This window comes from Vulpes lagopus, chromosome 23, assembly GCF_018345385.1.
Source record: "Vulpes lagopus strain Blue_001 chromosome 23, ASM1834538v1, whole genome shotgun sequence".
NCBI lineage: Eukaryota > Metazoa > Chordata > Mammalia > Carnivora > Canidae > Vulpes > Vulpes lagopus.
The window spans coordinates 17470821-17496195 of record NC_054846.1 but is presented as its reverse complement, the minus strand read 5'-3'; the positions used below and the strand labels follow the sequence as shown (position 1 = coordinate 17496195).

Here is a 25375-nt window from a genome sequence, read left to right as displayed (position 1 = left end):
CCACTTCCAGAGTAAGTCACATAATATTTAGTCATGCATGTTTATAGATAGAGCCATTATTTATTTTAAATATCATTGAAAATTTTAAATATATTTCCCAGCTTCGACACCAACCCCTATCATGATGTAAAAGTCAGAAGCTTTTTTGTAATGAGCTGTAGACAAAAGGTTCCATATTCTTTCATTTCTTCATTTATTTAGCCACCTTAAGCTCAAGGTTTGCCATGCTTGAGCATCTGCTACATAGCTTTGGGGTCATTGCTTCATAGAGCCTGGGAAAAGAAGCAGGTTCTAGAGGTATAGAACACTGGGGCTTTAATTACTTTCGTTGGCAAAGGGAAAAGGATTTCTGCCTGAGTTCTCCCAGATTTCTTTTCTCAAGTTTACACCAAGTGCTACTTCCCATCCCCCCAACCCACCAAATCCTTCCCAGGAGAATCATGATTGTTAAACGTGAACGTCTTAATAAGGCACACCTGGAGTGTTGCTACAAATCTAGAGATCCCAATTCAGGATGTCTGGGGTGCAGCCCAGAATCTGTATTTTCAATAAGGACCCAGGTGCTTCTAATGCAGATGGTCTGTGGACCACACTGTGAGAAACACTGTTTAGACAAATTTACTCAAAGGTAAGAAAATCTTTAAAGAAGCTGAATGTTATAATGAGAGACAAATGGTTGGCAGGTGGTTCTTCTTGAGCAGGAGGCTGGGGGCCCTGTAAAATTGGTGGGGGCAGGGAGAAATTATTCCAGCAGATAATTTAAAAATTCACTTTTAAATTTTTTTCCATCATAATAAATGTACATTTTAATTCCTATCACCTGTTTCACCCATCCTCTCTCACCCACCTCACCTCTGGTAGCCATCAGTTTATTCTCTATAGTTAAGAGTCTGTTTCTTGGTTTGGCTCTCTCTTTTTTCTTTGCTCATTTGTTTTGTTTCTTAATTTCCACATAAGGGAGAAATCATATGGTATTTGTCTTTCTCTGACTGACTTATTTCACTTAGTGTTATGCTCTAGCTCCATCCATGTTGTTGCAAATGACAAGATTTCATTCATTTTTATGGCTGAATAACATTCCACTGTATACATATACCACATCTTCTTTATCCATTCATCTATTTATGAACAACTGAACTGCTTGAGTTTGGCTATAGTAAATAATGCTGCAATAAACATAGGGGTGCACGTAGCCCTTTGAATTAATGTTTTTGTATTTTTCAGATAAATACCCAGTAGTGTGATTCCTGGATTGTAGTATGGTTTTATTTTTAATTTTTTGATGAACCTCCATGCTGTTCTCTCTAGTGGCTGCACCAATTTGCATTCCCACCAACAGTGCAAGAGGATTTTTCTCCATGTCCTCACCAAAAGTTGTTATTCTTATGTCTTTGATTTTAGTCATTCTGACAGGTGTGAGGTGATAGCTCATTGCAGTTTGGACTTGCATTTTCCTGATGATGAGTGAAGTTGAGCATCTTTTCATGTGTCTGTTGGCCATCTGGATGTCTTCTTCAGAGAAAAATGTCTGTTCATATCTTGTGCCCATTTTTAAAGCTGGATTTTTTGTGGGTTTTTTGGGGTTGACTTTTATACAGTTCTTTAAATGTTTTGGTTACTAACACTTTATCAGACATGTCATTTGCAAATATCTTCTTCCATTCCACAGGTTGCTTTTTTGTTTTATTGATTATTTCCTTTGCTGTGTAGAAATCTTTTATTTTGATGTAGTCCCAATAGTTTATTTTTGCTTTTATTTCTTTTGCTTCAGGAGACATATCCAGAAAAATGTTGCTATGATCAGAGAAATTATTGCTTATATTCTCTTGTAGGGTTTTTATGGTTTCAGGTCTCACATTTAGGTTTCTAATCCACTTTGAGCTTGTCTTTGTGTTTGGTGTAAGAAAGTGGTCCAGTTTCATTCTTCTGCATGTAGCTGTCTGGTTTTCTCAACACTTTGTTGAAAAGACTATCTTTTCCCCTAAAGTCAGGAACAAGACAAGGATGGCCACTCTCACCACTTTTATTCAATTTAACACTGGAAATCCTAGTTACAGCAATCAGACAACATCATGAAATAAAAGGCATCCAAATTGGTAAGGAAGAAGTCAAACTTTCACTATTTGCAGATGACTTGATACTGTATACAGAAAACCCCAAAACACTCCATCAGAAAACTACTAGAACTGAGAAGTGCATTCAGTAAAGTCACAGGATACAAAAACCAATGTACAGAAATATGTTGTATTCTTTACACTAATAATGAAGTGGCAGAAACTGAAATTAAGGAAAAATCCCATTTACAGCACCCAAAACAATAGCATATCTATGAATAAACTTAACCAAAGGGGGGAAAGACCTGTACTCCAAAAACTGTAAAACACTGATGAAAGAAATGAAAGATGATGCAAAGAAAGACATTCCATGCTCATGGGTTGGAAGAAGAAATACTGTTAAAATGTCTATGCTACCCAAAACAATCTACTGATTTAATGCAATTTCCATCAAAATACTAACAGCATTTTTCGCAGAACTAGAACAAACAGTCCTAAAATTTTTTTTGGAACCACAGAAGATCTTGAAGAGCCAAAGCAATCTTGAAAAACAAAAACAAAACCAGAAGTATCACAGTTTCAGATATCAAGTTATATTACAGAGTGGTATTAATTAAAACAATATGGACTGGTATAAAATTAGACACGTAGATCAAAGGGATAGAACAGAAAACTCAGAAATAAACCCACGATTATATGGTCAATTAATCTTCAACAAAGGAAGAATGAATATTCAATGGGAAAAAGTCTTTTTAACAGATATTTTTAATAAAATCTTAATAAAGAATTATGAGTTGACTTAGCAGAAGCTACATGGGTATCACAAAAAAGGATATTGATTGATAAGAATTAGAAGAGACTTGAAGGCAAGGGGGAGATTTTTTCCCAGGCAGATATGGGGTCCAGAGAAGGGGCGATTACTAAGGAGGTTGTTCCAGTTACTATAGTTAAAATACAACAACTATCTCAAAATTTAGTTTTTTTAAAAAACAGCATCCATTTTATTGTGATCATGGATTAGGAATTTGGATAGGGTACATGGGGACTAGCTTGTCTCTGTTTCAGGATGCCTGGGAGTTCAACTGGCAAGACTCAAAGGGTTAACTCAGCAGTTCGGTCTGGAATCATTGGCAGGGGCCTTCACTCCTGTGTGGCACTTGGTTTGCATCAATTTTAGGACTAAGACCACTAACCAGAATTCCCACATGTGGCTTTTCCTTGTAGCTGGGCTTCCTTTCAATATGGTGATCTCAGGGTATTTGGACTTCTTACATGGTGGTTCAGAGCTCCAAGTATGAATGCTCTAGTAAATAGGGTGGAAGTTGCATCATCATAAGGCTGTGAGCCAGTCTCAGAAGTCACACAGTGTCACTTCCACCATACTCCATTAGTTGAAGCAGTCAGAAACCCACATTGATTCAAGAAGAGAATTAAACTTCATTTCCTCATGAGTTAGTGACAAAGAAATATAGTAAAAGAGCACATGGTATGAGGATATCATACTATCTTTGGAGAATAAAATCTGGCAGGACCTAGGGAACTGGGTAGCTGGAAGAATGAGAACAAAAATGGATAGATTAATAGTAGTAAGTTTATTCAGTGCAATACCAAATAGTAAGAATGAGTGAACCACAACTACACATATTAACACGGATGAAGCTTAGAAACACTGTGTGTTATTGAAAGTGCAAGTTGCAGTATACTTAATGGTATGCTACCATTTTTATAAAGTTCAAAATAGTTAAAGATAAGCAAGACATTTTTATTATTTTAGGTTTACCTACATATGTGATATGACCCTAAAGAAAAAGCGAACCGATGAGAAAAGGGAAAATTTGGTGATAGTGGTGACTCTGAGGGTGATAGGTGGCAAGATAAAGGAATGGAACAGAATATACAGGCGGGGGATGCCTGGGTGGCTCAGCTGTTGAGTGGCTGCCTTCGGCCCAGGGCATGATCCTGGAGTCCCGGGATTGAGTCCCACATCAGGCTCCTGCATGGAGCCTGCTTCTCCTTCTGCCTGTGCCTGTGCCTTGTTCTCTCTCTCTCTGTCTCTCATGAATAATAAAATCTTTAAAAAGCCCCCAAAAGAATATACAGGTGGTTTCTAGGTCCTAATACTGCTCTACTTTTGAGATAGGGAGTGGTTTTGGGTTTTTGGCCCACCTTTTATTAATTTACTGTTAGTTTGTCCATGTTGGCTGGGTGGTTAATTTACATATTCATTCAAGAAATACATATTAAGAGCCTAGTATGTGCCTGACATGTGTTAAACTATGAGAATAGAATGATAAAGAAGACAGTCATGCATGGTCCCTACATTTTCAGCAGGGGCTTGCGGTGAAAAAATACATAGTAGGGGAAGAAAGTAAACAGGAAATGACATACAGTAAAATAAGTAATCTCACGGGAGGACAGCAGCTGTGAGGGGCACATGAGTCAGGATAAATCTCTGTAAGGAAAGAACCATCTTCATGCAGACCTGAAAGATAAATAGACAGAAGCAAGAGCATGTGCAAGGAAGGGTTCAGTAGGGACAAGGACCTAACAAGTTTGTGGTATTGAATGAACATTAAGGACGAAGCAGGAAATAGGTAGAGATGAGCTTGGACAGTTAAGTAGGGCCTAGATCATGGAAGGTCTTGCGAACCAGTCGCATTCTAAAAGACTCTTGGTTGCAGGGGCCTGGAGCATACCTTGACCAACTCAAATGGGAAGGTGATTTTTATCATAAATATGTCATACCATCTATGGAGCCCAAGGATAAGGGTGGGACCAGTTTACAGGGACATCTCAGACCAGGAACTGGAATGCACTCAAGGCATCAACACTCTCTTGTCTTAGTGCATCTTTGTGTATCTAACTTCTCTCTGCTGACACCTCTGATTCTAAGGGTCACGTAACAAAAAACATGACCACTGACTTCCTCAGTTCCAAGTCTTAAAACCCAGACAAAGAGACCTAGTAACTCTGGCTAGTGTAATAATAATGCAGTTCTCATGGAAGCCATATAGACAGATGGGAGCAATTACTTGAGAAAGGATCCTCCAATGTTCTTAACCTCTGTTAAAAACTGATAATTTTCCTAAAGGTAAAAGCCATTTTAATAGGATGGCAATATAACATGATTTGCATATTAGGGAGATGAATTTGTCCAAAATTTGGAGAACTGTTTTGGTGGTGATAAGGTCAAAGAGAGAATAATGAGTTGGTAGCTTGCCTCAGGTGAGAAAGAACATGGTGAGGGTGGTGGCAGTGGGATTTTGAACACGTGGTGAATTTCTGTATACTTTATACTAGGCTTGAGAGTTTCAAACTGTCCTTACAGCACTCTTCCAGAAAGTCTAGCACCCAAAGAGGGGTGGTAAATGTTTTAATGGCCAATAAAATAATCTTCTCAAGGAGGGGAGTAAGTTCTTTTTCTCTTTGTGATTCCTACAGAATGGATATGATTCACTGAAGCTCACTCTTTTGAGCCCCCTTAATGTCTGCATCTATCCTTTTTGTTTTATTCTCATTGCCATAATGAGGGGATAGATCTAGGTTTAGGAAGTCCCATTTTGGAAAAAAAAATCAAACATTATACATACAAAATTAGACCAGGAAGTTAATTTGTATTTAGACTGGTAAAAGGAATCATAACTGACAAACACCATAACCATTACAGAATCTATAAAAATGACAGAACATTTTTATTAATTCACTACTTCCATACCTCCCCACAATTTTTTCCTCGTATATATATATATTTTTGGCTGCACACTTGCTGATCACCTCTTTAAAAGCTAAGGATTGTGTAATAATTTTTTAGAGAGACTAGAAAGACAATTCAGTCTTTTTCCAACTTAGTGGACTGAAAATTTAAAAATTACTAATAGTTTAGTAAAGTTTCTTTCAGCATCACAGATCATTATTATAATGCCATGTAAATTGCTCTCAGCTATAAACTAGTCTCAAACTTATTTGTTTTGAAATGAGTTGCTTTAGACTCTGTGAAGTGGGGCTTCAAGTATATATGTGTTTTATAAACCTAAATGCTCTAAAAATTTTACTTTGTACAATTCCATTTTATAAAGAAAAAAGTATAGAGTGTTTATAACACAGTTAAACAGTTATAATGCATATATTGCATTGTCGAATATATTCCCACAGGAGAAGACATCCCTTTTGATTAGTCATCAATAACCAAATCTTCCATGTCCAACTTTACATATCTGATAGTTGGTAGAATTTTCCACAGACTTGGCTTCTGGCTCCATACATTTCAAAATGTGTTTCTCCTCTACCACCCACACCTTTGGGGCGTAAGGTCTGAGGGCATATTATGTTGCAATACAAACTGTGGCCCTGCACCTTCATGTCAAGACTCTAGGTAAGATGGCACTGGGGCACAGGAGTATTTCTGAAACCATATCTGGGCAGGGAAAGATAGTAGTACACGGAAGTGAATGAAAACCACATAAATATACCTTATTTAACCCAAACTAAATCTCTCTCCAACTAAAATTCTTCTTAGTCTATTCCCATAATGCCCCATAGCCTCTCTAGAGCACAAGGAAAGGAAAGTGATATGGAAGGAAAGTAGAGGTGTGCTCTAGACTGAATGTTGGTAGCCCTGCCAATACATGCATGGGGGCCCGAAACTCTGATGGAATGGTATTAGGAGGGAGGGTCCTTGAAAGGTGATCAGCGTTAGATGAGGTCATGAAGATAGTGATCTCATAATGAGGTCCTTATAAGTGTCTTTATAAGAAGAGGAAGAGACCTCTCTCTCCTCCCATGAGGACAAAGAAAGGCTATGTGGATATATAGCACCTCACATGGCTATGGGCAAACCAGGAAGAGGGTTCTCATTAAATTTGACCATGCTGGCACCCTGATCTCAGACTTCCAGCCTCCAGAACGGAGAAAAAAAAATGCTTGTTATTTAAGCCACCTTGTCTGTAGTGTTTTCTTATAGCAGCCCATGGTGACTAAGACAGAGTGGAAAGAGACAGTGATCTTAACCAATTAAGATCTCATTTTTGCAAAGTTCACAAAACCATTTGACTGTGTGAGGTATTGTTAGGGTCTTTTCTGAGGCCTTAGATGAGGCTCAAGCAAGTGTGGCACCAAAAATTAAGCTTCATAAGCTTCATTAGCTTCAGGTAAATTCATCTTTGGCCACAATCCTAATTCTAGCCCTTAACACTTCATGCTCAGATCATCACATTAACCTTCCAATGAATTTCTCTGAATCAAGTCTCACCCGCTCCTCAAGCAGGTTCCATAACTACTGCAGTAATCTCTCCCAAATACCTTCTCTGCTTAAAGGCATCAGACATTCATGGAATAAAGACATTCATGGAATAAAGTCTAAATCCCTTAGTCTGATAGTTGAGGTCTTTACAATAGGTTTGCAATTTTTGTTTACAAATTTTTATCCTGTGGCTTTCTACACACACACACACACACACACACACACACACAAGCAATTATTAGGGGGTCTACTTAACAATAGGCATTTCCCCAAATGCCAATATTATAAATGTTTGTAACAACCCTGCACAATGTGTAAATGAAAGAACAGACCTCAGAGACAACAGCTGGAGTTGGAAGATAGCTCGGACTGACTCAGTTCTCCTGCTCTTTCTACTGTACTATGCGCCTCTAACTCAGTCCTTGACTCTCTGGTGAATTTGGATATGATTAAACCTCCATTTAATCCATTCTCTCAGAAAACCTTTTCCAATTTACTCCCTCAAGGACCCTTTCCTACTTTGAACCGCTACAGTATTTGGAATCTATATTATTCAGTGGGCATGTACATTCTATACTGCCTTGCATTTTTAACTTAATCCCCCTATATGTCCCAACTGCAGCTTGGCTGTAAGATCTTTGAAGGAAGAGAGAATAGTTGATGTTTTTGTGTATCCCTTGCAACACATGGCAAGACTCCCTACACCATTTAATAGATAATTCTAGAATGAATATATTTGTTCATCAGTGGGACCCACAAAATTAAGGTAAAAAAAGGGGAACAGCCAGCCATTGCCTCTCACTATTAATATCTCTACCCCATTATTAGATTATTAGGGGAAGGACAGTTGCCACTGGTGCTCAGTTTTAAACTCTTCTCAGGAGTACAGCTGCTGATTGACAAGACCTCAGAGAATATTAAAACAGCACAAGCACCAGTTGGCACTAGCTGACATAGCGATGCTATTCCCCAAAGCACTACTCTCAGAGGTGACTGGCACACCCATCAGCTTTCACAATTGATGACAGAAAATAAAAGGGTTTGGTTCCCTAGGGATCTGAACACTTTAACTGGAGAAAAAGTTGACATTTCCTGAATCACCCTGATGCTGTCTACTGTTCTCCAGTATAGTTATATTTACCTTTCTATCATATTTATTGTTGGTCTTTATTTTTTGTAAGAACTACAACATTTGATTTTTAAGTTTTACTTACTATTTTCAACTTTGTGTCATAGAACATTTAAAATATATATGGGGGTACCGGGTGGTTCAGTAGGTTGAGCCTCCAGTTCCTGGTTTTGGGTCAGGTTGTGATCTCAAGGTTGTGAGGTTAAGCCTTATGTCAGGCTCTGTGCTCAGCAAGGAGTCTGCCTGAGTTTCTTTCTCTCTCTACCTCTGCCCCTCCCCTGCTAAAATAAATAAATAAACCTCTAAAAAATAAAATATATACAAAATTAGACAAAATAATTGGACTGATCCCCATATAAGCATCACAAAGCTCCTAAAATTAACATTCCATGGCCAACCTTGTTTCATTTCTCCTTCAACTCAGGATTTTTTTGAAGCACATCCCAGAAATCATATTATTTCATCCATTACTCTTTTTAAAAATATGACAAAGTAAGCGTCTTGACAAAAGAAGCTCAATATGGGAAAATTTAGTGATAACACTTTTAACATGACAAATTTTTAGAATCAGGACATTTGATTTATATTTTATTTAATTTTACAAAAAATGCTTATGTAAAATATCTCTTTATTTAAGAAATCCTGAGTATAGAAATCCCGAGTAATAGCAAAATGATAAAAATTAATCTTGTTCATCTTGTTCAAATTTTGGGAGCTAGCTAGCAGGAATAAGTAAAATGTCCAACCAGTATAAATGTTAATCTGGTGTTTCAGCTGGAAAATGTTTTGAACCCTGTTTACCTAATTCATATATTTCTTTCTTTTTTTAAAAAAATTTATTTATTCATGAGAGAGAGAGAAAGAGAGAGGCAGAGACACAGGCAGAGGGAGAAGCAGGCTCCATGCAGGGAGCCTGATGTGGGACTCAATCCTGGGTCTCCAGGAGCACGACCCGGGCTGAAGGCAGGTGCTCAACCACTGAGCCACACAGGGATCCCCCTCGTTCATATATTTCTATTCTGCCAATCCAATTCCTTAACACCACATCTATAAAATTTGTTTGACTCCAGAGTGGTCACTGAGTCATTGAGGCTTCCTCAGGGGGGCGTTTTGCAGCACTGATTGGAAACAATAGTCATACAAAATGGGGAAGACTGTGTTGGTGGCAAAAGTCCCATCTCTTCCCTCTTCAGCTCTCTTGATGTTAGTTTTCCTCTTGCCATGAAAGAGAGTGGAGGCTTGTTTGGACACTCCCAATAAAGTTAGAATGCAGGGCAGGTGAAAAAAGTAAAACAGACAATTTAAAAGACATTTAAAGAGCCTATAATGAAATTCATTCAACTTCTTAATCTTTTTAGTTTCTGATGTCTCTCATTGTCTCTTAGAAAGGATTCATGCTCTCCTCCTGGTTGCTATGATGAGACACATGTGGAACTTTTCATTTTCCTGGATTGTGTAGACTTTAGCTGTCATCTTTACTGAATAAGCCAGCCTACAAGACAGCTAAGTTCAGGCCTTTTGTTATTTTTATTTTTTGTAATAGTAAGAAAAAAAATGACTGATGTAAAAAGAGGAATGCATTTCTAAACTCTGCTGAGGGGAGAGTCTCTGTAGAAGGGGTAAATGATGAGGGAACTAGAAATGCTAGTCTGGGGGAAGGTGTAGAGGTCTCTAAATCTGAGAAGGGGGACAAATGGATAGTTTAGAGGCTTAAAGGTAGTAGAAATCTCTGCACTGTTCCCTTTCTCTCATTACTCTTAAGAGGCAGGACCCCAGGTGTCAGGCTTTCAATCTCAGCAAATCCCTACCCTGCACCTCAGCCCTGGAGCCACTGTGTGATTTGGACAATAAACAGAGACAATGACCAGTGTGGGCTGCAAAAGAGTGTATTTCTCAACCACCTAAGACCTTCAGGATTTACATTGAATCTGGACAAAGGGGGGTAATAGTGCCCAAATAGTAGCCCAAATCAATTTTCCTATAGCCTGTTGATTAAACATTATTTACAAAAATAACAAATGTGCCATTTCTTAAATGTGAGATGTGAAGTAAAATTCATGACAGCTGTGTTTTATATTTTGCCTAATTTACTTTCTCAGAGGACTTGAAAGAATCCTCAGAACAATTTTGGGAAGTTTCTTTTAATGGGATTATTATATTTATGATTTTGAAGTTTTTTTTTCATGTTGTAGACTGAACTGTGTCCTGTTGCCCACCCACACTCAAATCCATATGTTGAAGCTCCAGAGTCCCAATGTGATTGTACTTGGAGACAGAACCTTTAAAGAGAAAATTAAAGGTAAGTGAGGTCATAAGGGTGAGGTCCTATTTCAGTAGGACTGATGTCTTTATGAGAAGAGAGAAAGACACCAAGACTATGCACAGAGAAAAGGCCATATGAGGACACAGCATGAAGGCAGCCATCTACAAGCCAAGGAGAGAGGCTTCAGGAGAACCAACCCTGCTGACACTTTGGTCTTGGACTTCAGCCACCAGAATTATGAGACAATAAATTTCTGTTATTTAAGCCAATTTTAAGTTTGTGGTATTTTGTTACAGCAGCCCATAGTTAATAGTTTCATATATAGGTCCTTTTTCTCAGAGAAAATCTATGATATTTTACCCTAGTAGAAATCCTACTGTCACGTGGCATTGGTTTACACTCTACTGGAAAAAATGCTTCACTTTCTGAAAAAAGTGCTGCAAGGGGCTACAGAACATACCATATTTTCCACTGAGCAAATACACAGAAAGTGAATGCTCCCCACATAGTGACTAAAACAAGAAGACAATATGTGCAGGTGCCAGGGAAGCTACCACTATGTTAAATTTCACCATAAATACTTGCCTCGGATACTGTGGTAATGCTAGCAGCACGTTAACCTTTGTCAGGGTGAAGTTGTTGAATGCATGTTAGTTAACTGATGAGATGATATTAACTGATAAAAATTACTTTCTTACTCCCATATTTGCCTGTACACCGCCATTACAATTCCTTTTAAAATCTTTAAAGATTGAGAGTCAATCTGCTTATGATTTTATAGGCCTATAAAATTGCTAGTTAAATTTCATATGTACTATCCAAAAAGAGAGGGAACAGGAAAAATACAAGGATAAGGAATACCTATTGCTAAACTACCATAAGTTTCTAGAAGTCAGGGATATATCATTGTAACCTTGAGATCCTCAAACATGCCATTTTACATATGGCTGGCATTTATTACCGGTTTAGTGCATGTGACTTTGAGAGAAAAGCATACAACTAATATGGCTGTAGAATAAAGAATAAACCTTGCATATAACATGCAAAATTCTCTTCCTTACTTTACAATTATATACTGCATGCAAGTAAAATATGTAAGTAGGTTTTAACTGGGTCAATAAACTGACACAGATGTCGGTATCCCTGAATTTTTAGATATTTCCAAATACCTATGGTATTAAGTATTATTAAAAACAAACAAATAGACTGTCTTAACTGGTCACTTTTTATTTGGTTGGATTCTCCCTCCATCACTTTCTTGAGGTATAACTGACAAATAAAATTGCAGGATATTTAGTGTACATGAAGATTTGATATACACATACACTGTGGAAGGATTTCCACAATTGTGTTAATTATCACATCCCATCACCTCACATATTTACTTTTTTTGGGGGGGCGTTTCTTTTTTGTAAAAAAAATAAAAACATTTTTCTAAAGGGGAACTTTCTTACACTGTTGGTGGGAAATGCGAACTGGTGCAGGCACCTTGGAAGATAGTATGGAAGGTCCTCAAAAAAGTTAAAAATAGAACTACCCTACAACCCAGCAATTGCACTAGTAGGTATTTATCCAAAGGATACAAACATAGTGTTTCGAAGGGGCACCTTGCACCCCAATGTTAGAGCAGCAATGTCCACCTTAGCCAAAATATAGAAAGAGCCCGGATGTCCATCAACAGATGAAGATGTGGTATGTATATACAAAAGAATATTAGTCAGCCATCAGAAAGAATGAAATCTTGCCATGTGCAGTGGCATGGATGGAACTAGAGGTTATTATGCTAAGTGAAGTCAGAGAAAGACAAATATCATATTATTTCATTCATCTGTGGCATTTAAGAAACAAAACAAATAAACACAGCAGAAGAGAAGAAAAAATAAAATAAGATGAATATCGAGAGGGAGGCAAACCATAAGAGATGCTAGACTGTAGAAAACAAACTGAGGGTTGCTGGAGGGGAGATGAGTGGCAGGATGGGGTAATTGGGTGATGGGCATTAAGGAGGACACTTGATGTAATGAATCACTAAATTCTACCTCTGAAATTAATATAAAAAAGTAAAGAAAAAACTTCCCCCCTTATTTAAGAACAAATACTAGCAAAGATAAATAGTGTCTAAATTCTCTAAATATATCAACTCAGTAATATGATCATTTGATTTGCAATTTGTCATACATTAGTATGTATCATTACATTAGTAGCACATATCATATATTAAAACAAAAAGAAAACCATTATTTCTAGATCCCAGGTAAACCCAGGATTCTCCCAGGAGTCAGTGAGAACTGAACAAAAGTACCTGATTCTATGTCTGCAAAACCAAATGCAGGATAAAGTTCCCTTTGTTGATCTATCACTTCACCTCTAAGTAATCCCTGTGACAATTAGAAGACAGGAGAGGGAGAGAAGGACCTGAGTGACCAGGGATGTGGGAGTGACCTACCTGTGCTGCTACATGCATAAGCCCAGTATGACTGTGTTGGCTGCAGTTTAGCTGCCCTCTCTGCAGGCCCTGCAGCCTAATCATAACAATAGCAGTGACATCAGAAAGCATTTACTCAGTGTAGACAAAACATAGAAGTTTGTGCTGGGTGGTTCCATTTGTTATGTTTAATCTTACCAAAAACTCATGGCAAAAACAAAGTTTAACTTGGTTTCTACTCACAGGGAGAAGTCTAATGTCACAAGCAGTGCTAGAATAGAACTGTGCCCATGCTATGGATCAGTTTAACCAGTAACTAAAAAGGCTTTCTTGAGGTGGTTCTTTGGAACTAGACATTAAATGATGGATCTAAATTTGCCAGGAGAAGAAGGTGCTGGGCGCTCAAGAGAGAACCAACCTTGAAAAGCATTTAGACATGATACAGCATGACACATTTGGGGAACACTTCAAACAAACCTCAGAGTTTACCAGAACCCCAGAACATTTCTCTTTCTCTCTGAAAAGAGAAAACAAAAGTAAACAAACACCCCAGTGGCATAGTGGTTGTTTTTTTATTGAGCCTTTTCTGTTGGCTATTTGACTTGGTATTATCTTTGCAAGAGCCCTACTAGACCTTCTATTTTATAGAACTGTTGGTGGGTGTAATTTTCATATTCTACCCTAGAAAATCTCAATTAAGGTTTTTATAAACTTGGAGGCCTTATTCAAAAGGCTATTGTATTTTATATTTTCAAAATAAATATTTATACTTGAAACTAAATTAGAGATGTTTTTATATTTACATAAAGCTATTTTATTTTCATTTTGTAATTTGCTTAAGCTCTAAAGGATAGTGAACATTGGTCTCTAATCAACTTTCTCATTTTTAAGACAACATGCAAAATGAGGCAATAATTTGAGTTTGGACAATGAAAGGAAAATTTGCCATAGATGTAGTCATGAATTACTGGTTTTCTTTTCTACATTTAACAGAGATAGCAGCATCCAGCTTTAAACTTTTAAATAATATTAGGACACCCTAAGTAATGAATTGCATTTAAGAGAGAATGTGATCTATGACTCATAAATGAAATCAATAAATTTACTATTGTTTATTAGAAAAAAGTCCACCTTCCTCTTAACTTTCAACATGAAGAAGACAAGTCTGAAAATTTTTATGTGAAGCCTTAATGTCCCAAACAAAGGTATAGGCTGGCAATGGACTAAACAGAGAAGTAGTAGAGAATTTTGGTTTCTTCTGCATGCAATGTGAGCATATTTACTTGTCTTAGACTGAAGCAATGTGGTGCATTTTTTTCTGAAATAGCTGATTTTGGGGGGCACATGTCCCCTGAAGAGGTTGCAGTTTTAATTAATTGCATGGATGATACTTTGCCCACAGGATGCTGTATTTTTGAATCTTTCTCTCTTGTCCCTTAGTGTATTTCTCATCCCTGGAAGACTGCCTGCAAAGAAGGGCATCATAGGAACTACAGCAGCCTATACTTCCACAGTTCTGTTTCATGAAAAGGGTCAAGGTCAGTTTCTGGCTATAAAATGTAGAAGCTCACCTCTAAACCAAGAGGAAATACCAGCTTTATAATTTGTCAAGGAATTCTAATCTTAATATTTCAGAGATGTACATGCTCGATAAACTATTAAACATCAACTAGGTCATCCTAGGTAACTACTTTGCATATTTCTACAGTGCAATGTACTTTAGAAGTTTTGGAATCAATGGAAAGAAAAGATTGGAATCAAGTAGAATTTCATATTGCATCTCAGAACTCAAAACTCATGTTGGTCAGTAGTAGGTGAACTTGGCACATATCTTCTAGTTTAATAAAGGCTTAAAAATGTAGCAAGACTATTAGTTTAAATAAACTTTTACATAAATACGGTTACCTAGGAATGCTCAAAAGATCAATGTTTAATTTTCTTGGCTCCCTCAGTGTCTGCCTTTGCACAGTTTATTTGCTCCTCCAACTATACAAGTTGCAGAATGTATAAATCATGCTATGGCTTTTTTTCTGGGGAAACTAAGTCATTTCCAGGCTCACAACATGAGTTGAATTATATAGATTCTCTGGTTTCAAGCACCAGAATACTCTCCCTGTTATATGTAGTCATGTGATTCATTATTACAGAGCTTCCCAAACACTTTTGGTCATGACACACCAAAAATTGTCTTAGTCACATGGCAAACTGGAGTAAATGGAAGAGGGTACTCCCAGTGATGGGGCCAGGGGTTCCAGCTTTCCCTGTCTCCTCTCCACAAGCCTGAGAGATAAGTGTCTTAACATTCTTGGTTCACTTACAATCTATTCAGAGGCACACAAGTCAATTTATTTAGAGCTATTTTAATAGCTCATCTAAGAAGTCCAAATACTCATCACCTACAGTCGATTATCACATTTTAGATTTGAATGCGGCCTAAGAAAATTTTTAGACTGACCATTCAACTCACATAGAAGACAACCACAGAGGAAAGCAATAGCATGATAGAGTCAGGGAAGAAGGGATTTTAGAAAGAGAACTAGGTCTGAATCTTAGAGGGGCTACTGTTGAGTATGTTTGTTAATCTTAGGCATGCTACTAAGCCACTCAGAGTCTCCATGTCTTCATCTGCAAAGTAAGGATAATTTTAATTACCTTGTTATAATATTTTAAGATTAGAAATAGCGTATGTGAATTACATACCTAACATAGTACGTGACACATAATTAATTGCTAATTTCCTAAGTGACTTTCCTAGTTTATGGGGCAAGATATAGAGCCTGAATTGAAATTCCATACCTCACTTCCAGCTTGGTCCATTGTTCATACATTGTGGTGTCCCAGATATTTCAAAATATTTTGACCCCTTGTGGTTAGGACTGGATGTGTGCCCCCCAAATTCACATGTTGAAACCTTAACCCCCAATGTGATGGTATTAGGAGGCAGGGCTTTTAGGAAGCAATTAAGTTAAGTAAGGTTACAAGGGTAGAGCCCACATAGTAGGATTAGTGTCCTGACAAGAAGAGCTCTCTCTTCACGTGCAAAGATGCAGCAAGGAAGTGGCCAACTGCAAACCAGGAAGGGGGCTCCCACCAGACAGCAGATCTGCTTGTACCCTGATCTTGGACTTCATAGCCTCCAGAACTGTGAGAAATAAATGTTTGCTGTTCAAGCTGCCCAGTGTATGATATTTTACTCTAGCAGCCCAAACCGATTAAAATACTTTACTTTCATTACTTGTGCTCACTAATGTAGCTCATCAGTTTAGTGTTACCAACCCCCACTTTATCCTATAAAGTAAGCCTGGGGGGAAAGAGATCCTTTGGTAATAATCCTAAAAGCAACCAATATTTGGGAAGCACTTACAGTTTTCAGTGCTTTTTTCAGACTTGGAGCTTCTGAATAACCTTAGGGAACTGTAACAGTCCATGTTTTCACTACCCTTGATGTACAGATGAGGCAACCTCAGTCAAAGAAACTAAATACGGCTGAGGCCTATCACCCCCACATGACAGGACATGAACAGAGTCTGTCCTGGACCCTTGTATTTCCACTGCTTTGCTTCACTGCTGGGACTTTGTAGTGGACTGTAGATGAATGTGCTGATGGTTCAGACCCCTAACCACATACAGTGGATCAGTACATAGTGATGAGAGAGGTGGGAATAAGATATGCACTGGGGGTGGAGAAGGCAGGTCTGAAGGAGGAAGGGGACACAAGAGGAGACTGCTTTGCTAGAAGCTAAGAAATGGGTGAGGCTAAGGCTTCTTCAGATATCTTCAAGCCATTAGGATAATTTCAATTTGCTAAAAGAGTAGCATGATTTGAGGCCTCTGTACAGTGGCAAGATGCCACCTAATGTTACCACACCTTGCCTTAGGCACAGATTGAGTTTTTCTGGTATTCTGATAAAATGAGGGAGTATTTTACCAAGCATTATTTTACTCTTTTAAAAAAAGATTTATTTATTTATGAGAGAGAGAGAGAGAGAGAGAAAGTGTGTGTGTGCCAAGTGAGTGGAGGGGACTAGCAAAGAGAGAGGGAAGGATTTCAAGCAGACTCCCTGCTGAGCATGAAATTCACAGACCCTGAGATCATGACCCGAGCCAAAATCAACAGTCAGATGCTTAACCAACTCAGCCTCCCAGATGCTCCTATTTTACTCTTAATTAAACTTTAAAAAATTGAAGCAATACATCAAAAACAAATTGAAATAATTTAATTCAACCAATATTCATAACAATCTAAATTGGTATATACTGCAGTCACTTGGAGAACTGATTCATCATGCACAATTTCTAAGTTTATTTACCTGGTTTCAGAGACAGAGGAGGTATAAAAATATAAGAAGTTAAGATTAATATTAACTTATAGTAACTTATCCACATATATTTAGCTTTGTGGGGAATAGAAAAAGATATGCTGAATTGTGCCAAATGTATGTGCAGTTAAAAATAGAGGACAGATCCAGTGAAATCTGATCTTAAATCCTTCAGCAGGAATTGGTACAGATCCTCATTTCTCTGAAGAGCACTAATTTTTGACTCTTCAGCAAACCACTTGCTCTTTCTAGACTAATTTTTCTCATTTATGAGAGGTTGCACTAGGCGTTGGCTAAGCTTTTCATTTTAAACTTACTTTAATTGATGATCTGGGTATTAAATGGTAAAGATAACTTCAATTTATGGAACATATAATAAATATCAGATATTCTGCTGGACTTTGTGCATGTGTGTGTGTGTGTGTGTGCAATATCTGTAATCTGTACTACAGTCAAGCAAAGTGAGCATAAGTCTCATTTTATATAAGGGGAAACTGAGGCTCATTTCATTTGGTGATTAGCTTAAATTAGAATCCAACCTTGTTTACCTATAAAGTCTGCACTCCTTCTTCACCATATACATTCTGAAGATGTGTAGAGATGTTTGATATTCAAGAAGCCAGTTTGAATATACAGTCTAATCACTCATTTATTCTACAAATCTTTATTGGACTTTTATTATGTTCCAGGTACTCTGATAAGAGCTGAGTCTACATTGATGAACACAACCAACAAGGGACCCCTACCCATGAGGAGTTTCACTGTCTTATAGAAGAGTCTGTTACTTAACTATTCCAGCAAGGAGAAAAACATAAATGGTTGTTATTGGTAGGTGCTATTTTAAGTCTCCAAATGCTTTAGGAAAAAGAACAATTATAAAAAGAATATAATGCAGCCATTTTGATTCTTGCATTTTGTCTCTAAAAGTAACAAAGGGTTTTTTTTTGTGTTTTTAAATTTTATGTATTTACATATTAATTTTTGTTTCAGGTTTTTTATTTAAATTTTATTTAGTTAACATGTAGTCTCACCTTAGTTTCAGGAGTAGAGTTTAGTGATTCATCACTAACAGAAAATAACCAGTGCTTATCACAGTGCCCTCCTCAATACCCATCACCCACGTAACCCATCCTTCAGCCCACCTTCCCTCCAGCAATGTTCAGTATATTCTCTATGGATAAGAGTTTGTTTTATGGTTTGCTTCTCTCCCCCACCCCGTTCATCTTTTTGTTTCTTAAATTCCACATTTGAGTGAAATCATATGGTATTTGTATTTCCATAATTGATTTATTTTGCTTAGCATTATACTCTCTAGCTCCATCCATGTTGTTGCAAATGGCAATATTTCATTCTTTTTTATGGCTGAGTAATATTCCACTATACACACACACACATGCACACACACATACGTATATATATCATAACTTCTTTATCCATGTATCAGTCAATGTACATTTGGACTCTTTCCATAATTTGGCTATTGATAATGCTATCATAAATATCAGGGTGCATGTGTCCTTTCAAATCAGTATTTTTGTATCCTTTGGGTAAATACCTAGTAGTGCTCAACTCTTTTGAAAGAGTGATAATGTCATTCCTCCTTAGGCAAATATATACATTAAATTTTTCTGAAGGCTCATCATAGGTGGTCTCTCTAACTCCACTTCTTAAGAAACAGAGTCTCCGACTACATCTAGAGTTAAAAATAATTAAGAGTATTTCCACTTGTGCAAGAAGCCATTTAAAACATACAGATAGCATGAAAGGTACATGCACACTATTTCTAGAAATTGACTTTTTTCTTAACATTTCTAACATTAATATTAATTAGCAGAGAATTAAACATAATCTCTGAGTGTTTATTAACTTTGGGAAATAAGAACTAATTAAGAGTAACTAATGTATATCTAATTAATTAAAACTTACGGTCCCTTCTCAATGTGTTTTGTTTCAAAATGTAACAGAATCTACTGTTCATTGTATTAGGTATGGACTAATGAGATTTGTGGTATTTAATCTATTCTTGATTTCATCTCCCTGTCAACCTCTTTGCCTTACTCCTGCTAAATTTGGTTGTATATTGAATCTAATAGTCTCTGCACTTTCTCCCCATTCATTACTAACCCCAATCTAGCTTCAATGCACCTGTTCCTATTATAAGTGAATCTCAAAGTGAAAGATAATCATATTCAATTTCCACTCTTCCTGAGAGTGAAAATCTTTCAGTCAAGTGGAGAGAACTTCATTGTGGAATTTTTGGTATCCTTTAAATGGGGCTTAGTGTCACTAGACTTGCCCAGATGTGCCTGAGAAAGAGTGTCAAAAGGAAAAGATCAAAATAAAGGCACTAATGAAGCCAAGAATAGTTGTCTATTGTTCTTGACTCAGATCATTTTTCAAAAATGAAATGCTTGACTGACAAAGATTCAAATGCTTGCCTTTCTTGACAAAGGCTAACTCAATGTGTTGACATAATTGTGCAAAAGTGCCTCACTAAAGTGCCAAATAAAACAAGACATAAGCTCCAATAGATGTTGCATTGACAAATACAATTAAATATTTCTTAAGATTTTGCAGATAATAAAAATTATTCCTAAGAGATTTAGAAATTCAAACACCCAAGAGAAATCTTGCCCTTACTTCTTTTGATATTTTCCAGTTTTAACTGTCTTTGGACATCATCTTTTGTGGTATTATCAATGTTTTTATTATTTACTCAATTCTTATTGACATCTTTATTCCTGCAACACTCTGTTTTCCTTATACCCTGAGGCCTGCAGGAATGGAAGGAAGCCTCACATTCAGACTTTGTTAAAGGGAAAGGTCATTTAAATAAAACTTTCAATAGCCCAAGTTCCTGACTTGTAGGTTGGGGGTTATTCTGCCAACTTTCTCCGAGTATATAAAGTAACTTCAGAGCATAGAGACTATTGTCGTTACATTAAAATAGATGACTCATGCTGTGTGTATTTCCAGGATGAAGAGTTAGTTCCTCCTGCATTTCTTTCCATGTGGCCAGAGCAGAGGGTCCTCCTCCCAATACTCCCAGACTTCAAAGGAAATATTATATTCCTGTTTCCTTCTAGTGTTGATATAGGGATGGAATTAGAGAGTTTAGGCAGACACATCTCTCCTTCCTAGAAATATCTATATGTAAGTAGTATATACAGAAATTTATCTAGATGTCTATGCATAGAAACATATGGAGAAATTTATCTCAAAATATATATATTTTGAAAAAATACAGCAGTGATCCAGTTTAGTTTACACTGTAGAGGAAAGATTGCTGAACTCTGAGTTAGAAAATCTGCATAGTTACTAGTCATGGGCCCTTAAGCAACACATGAAACATCTCTAGATCCAGATTAGTTTACTCAATGGTACACAAATGATAACTCTGCCCTATTTCCTAGGCTATTGTGAGTGTGAAATAAAGTCATGTATGTGAAAGTGACTTAAAACCTGTGAAGCTCTATGCAACTACAGAGGGCTGTTATTGCATGACACCTTCTACTTACCTGTAGTGGTCACCAACTTAGCTTGTGTGCCTATGGACCTCATCTGTAAAATTTATATTGGAAGCCAAAGGAAAATGGTTTGATCTATACAAATATTGGTTTTACCTATGACATTTACATCTTAAGGGGCAAAAAGTGCATTTGTGTGAATAATTGTGCACAAAGAATGTTAATAAATGAAGTAGAAGGAAAGGTTAGCATTGTGCCCTAGTCAAGGGAGTAATTATACATTTCAGGGTGAAAAGTGCAAGTTGCAGGAGCTGCCTGTTTGCTGGTGCCAAGACAGCTGTGTGTTTAATCTCAGTAGCCCAGCCAACTGGTATCAGCTCTGTTATCGCTCATCACCTGCTCCTACCTCTGCTGTTGTGTGAGAACCAGTGAGACTCATGGCTTGTACTACAGCAAACTTTAGTTTGGATTTTTTTCCTGTCAACATATTGAATTGGCAATCTGAAATGACCTCAATTAAACTGAACACTCGGGTAGAGTAACTTATCTGAACTGATTTGCTTTCACCTCCTAAACATGAGGATTAGTATCTATTTTCATGCCTGTGTTAGCACATGCCATCCTCGATGCACTAGTAGACGGACAGAGGCTCTATCCTCTCAAATAACCAGTGTTCTTTCAGTGTGTTCGGCTTTGGTCTGAGATTCAACTTAGTTTTCTTTCTTTCCTTTCTTTGGCCAAAGACACTCAGGTATGTTTTTTGGCACATCTACATTTCTATAATTAGTTTGTGCAAGTGTGCATAACCCGCAGGCTACACTCTTACCCCTGATGTTTTGCAGATGCACCCAAACACCTACAAAAGTGAGTTACATGCTCTTCCTCAAAGCCCAGTTCAGAATGGCGAGGTGCCACCGTGACTCTTAGTTTCTCCTATGCAAGCATGGGTGCTGGTTGGCTCTACGGTTACGTGCTGGCATGAGTTTGCTAAACCACTGCCCTTATGGAGGTTGTATTTTCTCAACCATGACTTCTGAGTCTTATAATACGTGTACGTTTAGGGCTTGGAGTAGAGAAAAATTGTAGCTGTTTTTATAGATTTGAACTACTTCCTCCCAAATCCAGCTGCATGTTAATATTATTGTCACCATGGATCCTAGCTGGTGGCACTCTTTTTTTCTAAACATTTTGATATCTTTTTTTTTGAAAGGAGATAGTTAAACATTTCTGCAATAGCTAAGTGTGCACAGACCACAGGAATACATTTGTGACATTTTCCTGCCAAACAAGTACCAAGATGTGGAATATTAAAAGTTTGATTCAGATTAAATGAAGTCATTTTAAAATTAGCAGAACAGCAAGAAGTAATAAAATTATGGTAGCATTTTGGCACATGTTCTGGCATTCATATATTCACAAGTCCACCTTTCACTTGCTGAAATAGCAAATGGTTACTATATCTGTGATATATTAATCATGTTTCTGTTTCCTAGATCACAAATTCAGGTTCAATTAAGCTTGGTTAAGTCTAACATCTCTCAGATAAATAATTGATATTTTCAAAAATTCCCAGGTCAGATATTCTGCATAACTTTAAAAAATGAATCTCTCTCTATTTCATCTGTGACTAAAATGCAGTGGAGATTTTCAGAAAGGTTACATTTCACCTTAATGTTCATAGGTAGAATTCCTGGAATGCTGCTACATACCTTAAGAAGCATTTTTCATAAACATCTTTAACATGTATATGTTTATAAGCATTAAGCTTAGTAGCAGCATTAGATATTAAGAGAAAAAATATTCATAGCTGTTGACAAAGCTACCTTTATACAGTATTTGCATTCTTGAAGATTTGCATGTCCGTATTTCTAGAAATGTGATATTTTACATTGACTTAATAGCAATTGCAGAAATATGTTTTTATAGACTTATCTTTCAAACGCCATGCAAATAATTTTTCAGAGTATGATAAATCTCTTTTCTTCTTTGTGCATTTTCCTTGCAAAAGTCTTCAGTTAATATGAATTGCTTTTATTGTGAGAAAACATATTCATTTAAAAATTTTATAAATTTCAAACAATATCCAACACAAGATTAGCTAAACTTGTGTTATCTTCACACAGTGAATTAATGTCTATTCACTAAAACTCATATTATAAAAGAATACTTGTGATACGAGAAAATAAGTAATATATCACATAAATAGCCTATTATAAAATAGTAAATATTAATTTTTGGTAAGAAAACTGTAAGTGTATACATGGATAGAGAAAAATACAGTATGGCATATTAACTGTGGTTGTCTCTCAGTGGTAAGAATGTAGATGCTTTTGTTCTTTTTAAAACTTTTCTACATTTTTCAAATTACTCTGAGAATTGTATACTACTTCATAAGCAGGAAATACATATATATAAAAATAATAGTGTATATAGTGCTTATATTCATCTTTTAAAATTTATCTTTTAAAATTCATCTTTTAAAATTTTAAAAAAATAATAGTGTATATAGTGCTTATATTCATCTTTTAAAATTTAGCAGGCATGATAAGGAGAATACAGGAAATCTGGACTGAGAGACCAGAACAACAAAATTCACAGAAGTGTAATAGGACACTACATTTGGTGAATGGCAAGTAGACCTACAGAGCTGAAAAGGTAGACGGGGTTAGATTATTCAAGAGCTCAGAAATTTAGATTCTATAAAAGATGACCATACATACTGGTTTACCTGAGAGGGTCCACTTTAGTCCTATTGTAGCAGCATAATTATTAATAGCATCCTCCATTATTAGCAAAATTATCTAGTTTAGATGATATATCATGTGGTCAACTTATATAAATACTAGGAAACCACTGAAACTTGTTACTAGGAACTTAACCAGATTTACATTTTGGAAGGAGGTCCTTGGATGCACTGTGCAAAAATGAATTTTGGTGGGGAGAGGATGTGCAGGAATATGGGCAGGGAGATCAACTGGGAGACTATTGTAAAGTTTATGAGAATGATGTCAGTAGCAATAGGGTTATTGTAGACGAGACAGAAAGGAAATTTATATAGAAGAGCAGGTTTAAACATTCATATAAGAGGCATTGAGATATTTTAATGTAGAAATGGGTGTATCTTGATACCATTTGTGAAAAGTTCTTAATTTAAATTTGAATTTGAATAGCTTCATATATCAGGGCTTCTGTACTGGACAGAGAAACTCTAGATTTTTGTCTGTGAGCTGTGAGAGAGACATCTGGCCTGTAGATGTAGCTTTGTGAGGGATCAGTTAGGTGCTGGCTGAGTAAATGCATTTGGTCAGCAGAGCTTGTATATTGAGGAGAGGGGAGGGTACCATATTTAAGAGATTAGCAGAGGAAGAGGAGTCTGCAAAGAAGGGTAAAGATTAGTCAGACGGTTGGGGAAGTCCCAGGAGAGGAAGTTGGTTTTGTAGTCAAAGAAATTGAGAGTGTCAAGAGGGGAGCGAATAATAGTAATCAAAAGCCTTATACTGGGGATCCCTGGGTGGCTCAGCGGTTTAGTGCCTGCCTTTGGCCCAGGGCATGATCCTGGAGTCCCGGGATGGAGTCCCACATCAGGCTACCTGCACGAGCTGCTTCTCCATCTGCCTGTGTCTCTGCCTCTCTGTCTCTGTCTCTGTGTCTCTCATGAATAAATAAATAAAAAAAATTTTTTAAAGCCTTATGCTGTAAGACATCCAAATAAAATGGACACATTTTGGAAGGATTGAGGCTAGAAGATTATAGAGGTAGAGAGCCATTTGGAGTAGAAGAGTCTAGGTCTCAAAAGAGTTGAACTGCTATTGAAACTCCACTCTCAAAGGGAGTGATAAGGGAGAGAGTTCAGAAATAAAAGCAATGGAATTTGATGACTGATTCAGTGTTCTAGGAGTTGTGAGGGTGGGATTCAGTGTTGACCAACAGAAATCAGTGTTTGTGAAAGGCAACAGTGAGAATGAAGGATGAAATACAAAACCTCACTATGCCCAATTCTTAAGGAATTATAGTATAGATTTCTTGATGTAGCTACTTTCATAAGCAATGATGGCTGTGCCAACCAGGAAGGAAACCTGTTTCATAAGTGCAAGGAACTGCTTTTTTCCCCCTTCTTTGATGATATCAGACAAGAACCTGGAGCTTTGTTTACCGTTTCAGCAGGGCAATGGCAGCAAAGGCCCACAGATGAAAGAAAGGTGGAATCCAAGAAAGGAAGACAGAATCAAAACATCCTTTCAATAAAAAGAATGATCACTGAAGAAAAGCTCAAAATTTTAGGAACATTAGGATGGGAAACATGCAAATAGTTGTATTCATCTGTAAGCTGCTTTTGGGAAGGCAACGTGGTATGGTGGAATAAACAATTGAACTGGTAGACAATACAGTAGATTTAGGTTCTAATATTGGTTCCATTGTTAATTAACTATGATCTTGGCACAAATGCGATTTAACTCTTCTGGGTATCAGCTACTCATA

At 37.0% G+C, this 25375-nt stretch overlaps 1 long non-coding RNA gene across 2 annotated transcripts in view; it reads left to right on the top strand.

Annotated features, from left to right (window-relative positions):
- LOC121481068 overlaps positions 1-25375 on the top strand; it is a 79294-nt gene that overhangs the window by 38614 nt on the left and 15305 nt on the right. For both annotated transcript variants that reach the window (XR_005985180.1, XR_005985179.1), the window contains exons 2-4: positions 10615-10721; positions 14551-14648; positions 18119-18257. This is a non-coding gene — a long non-coding RNA (uncharacterized LOC121481068). The remainder of the gene's footprint in view (positions 1-10614; positions 10722-14550; positions 14649-18118; positions 18258-25375) is intronic.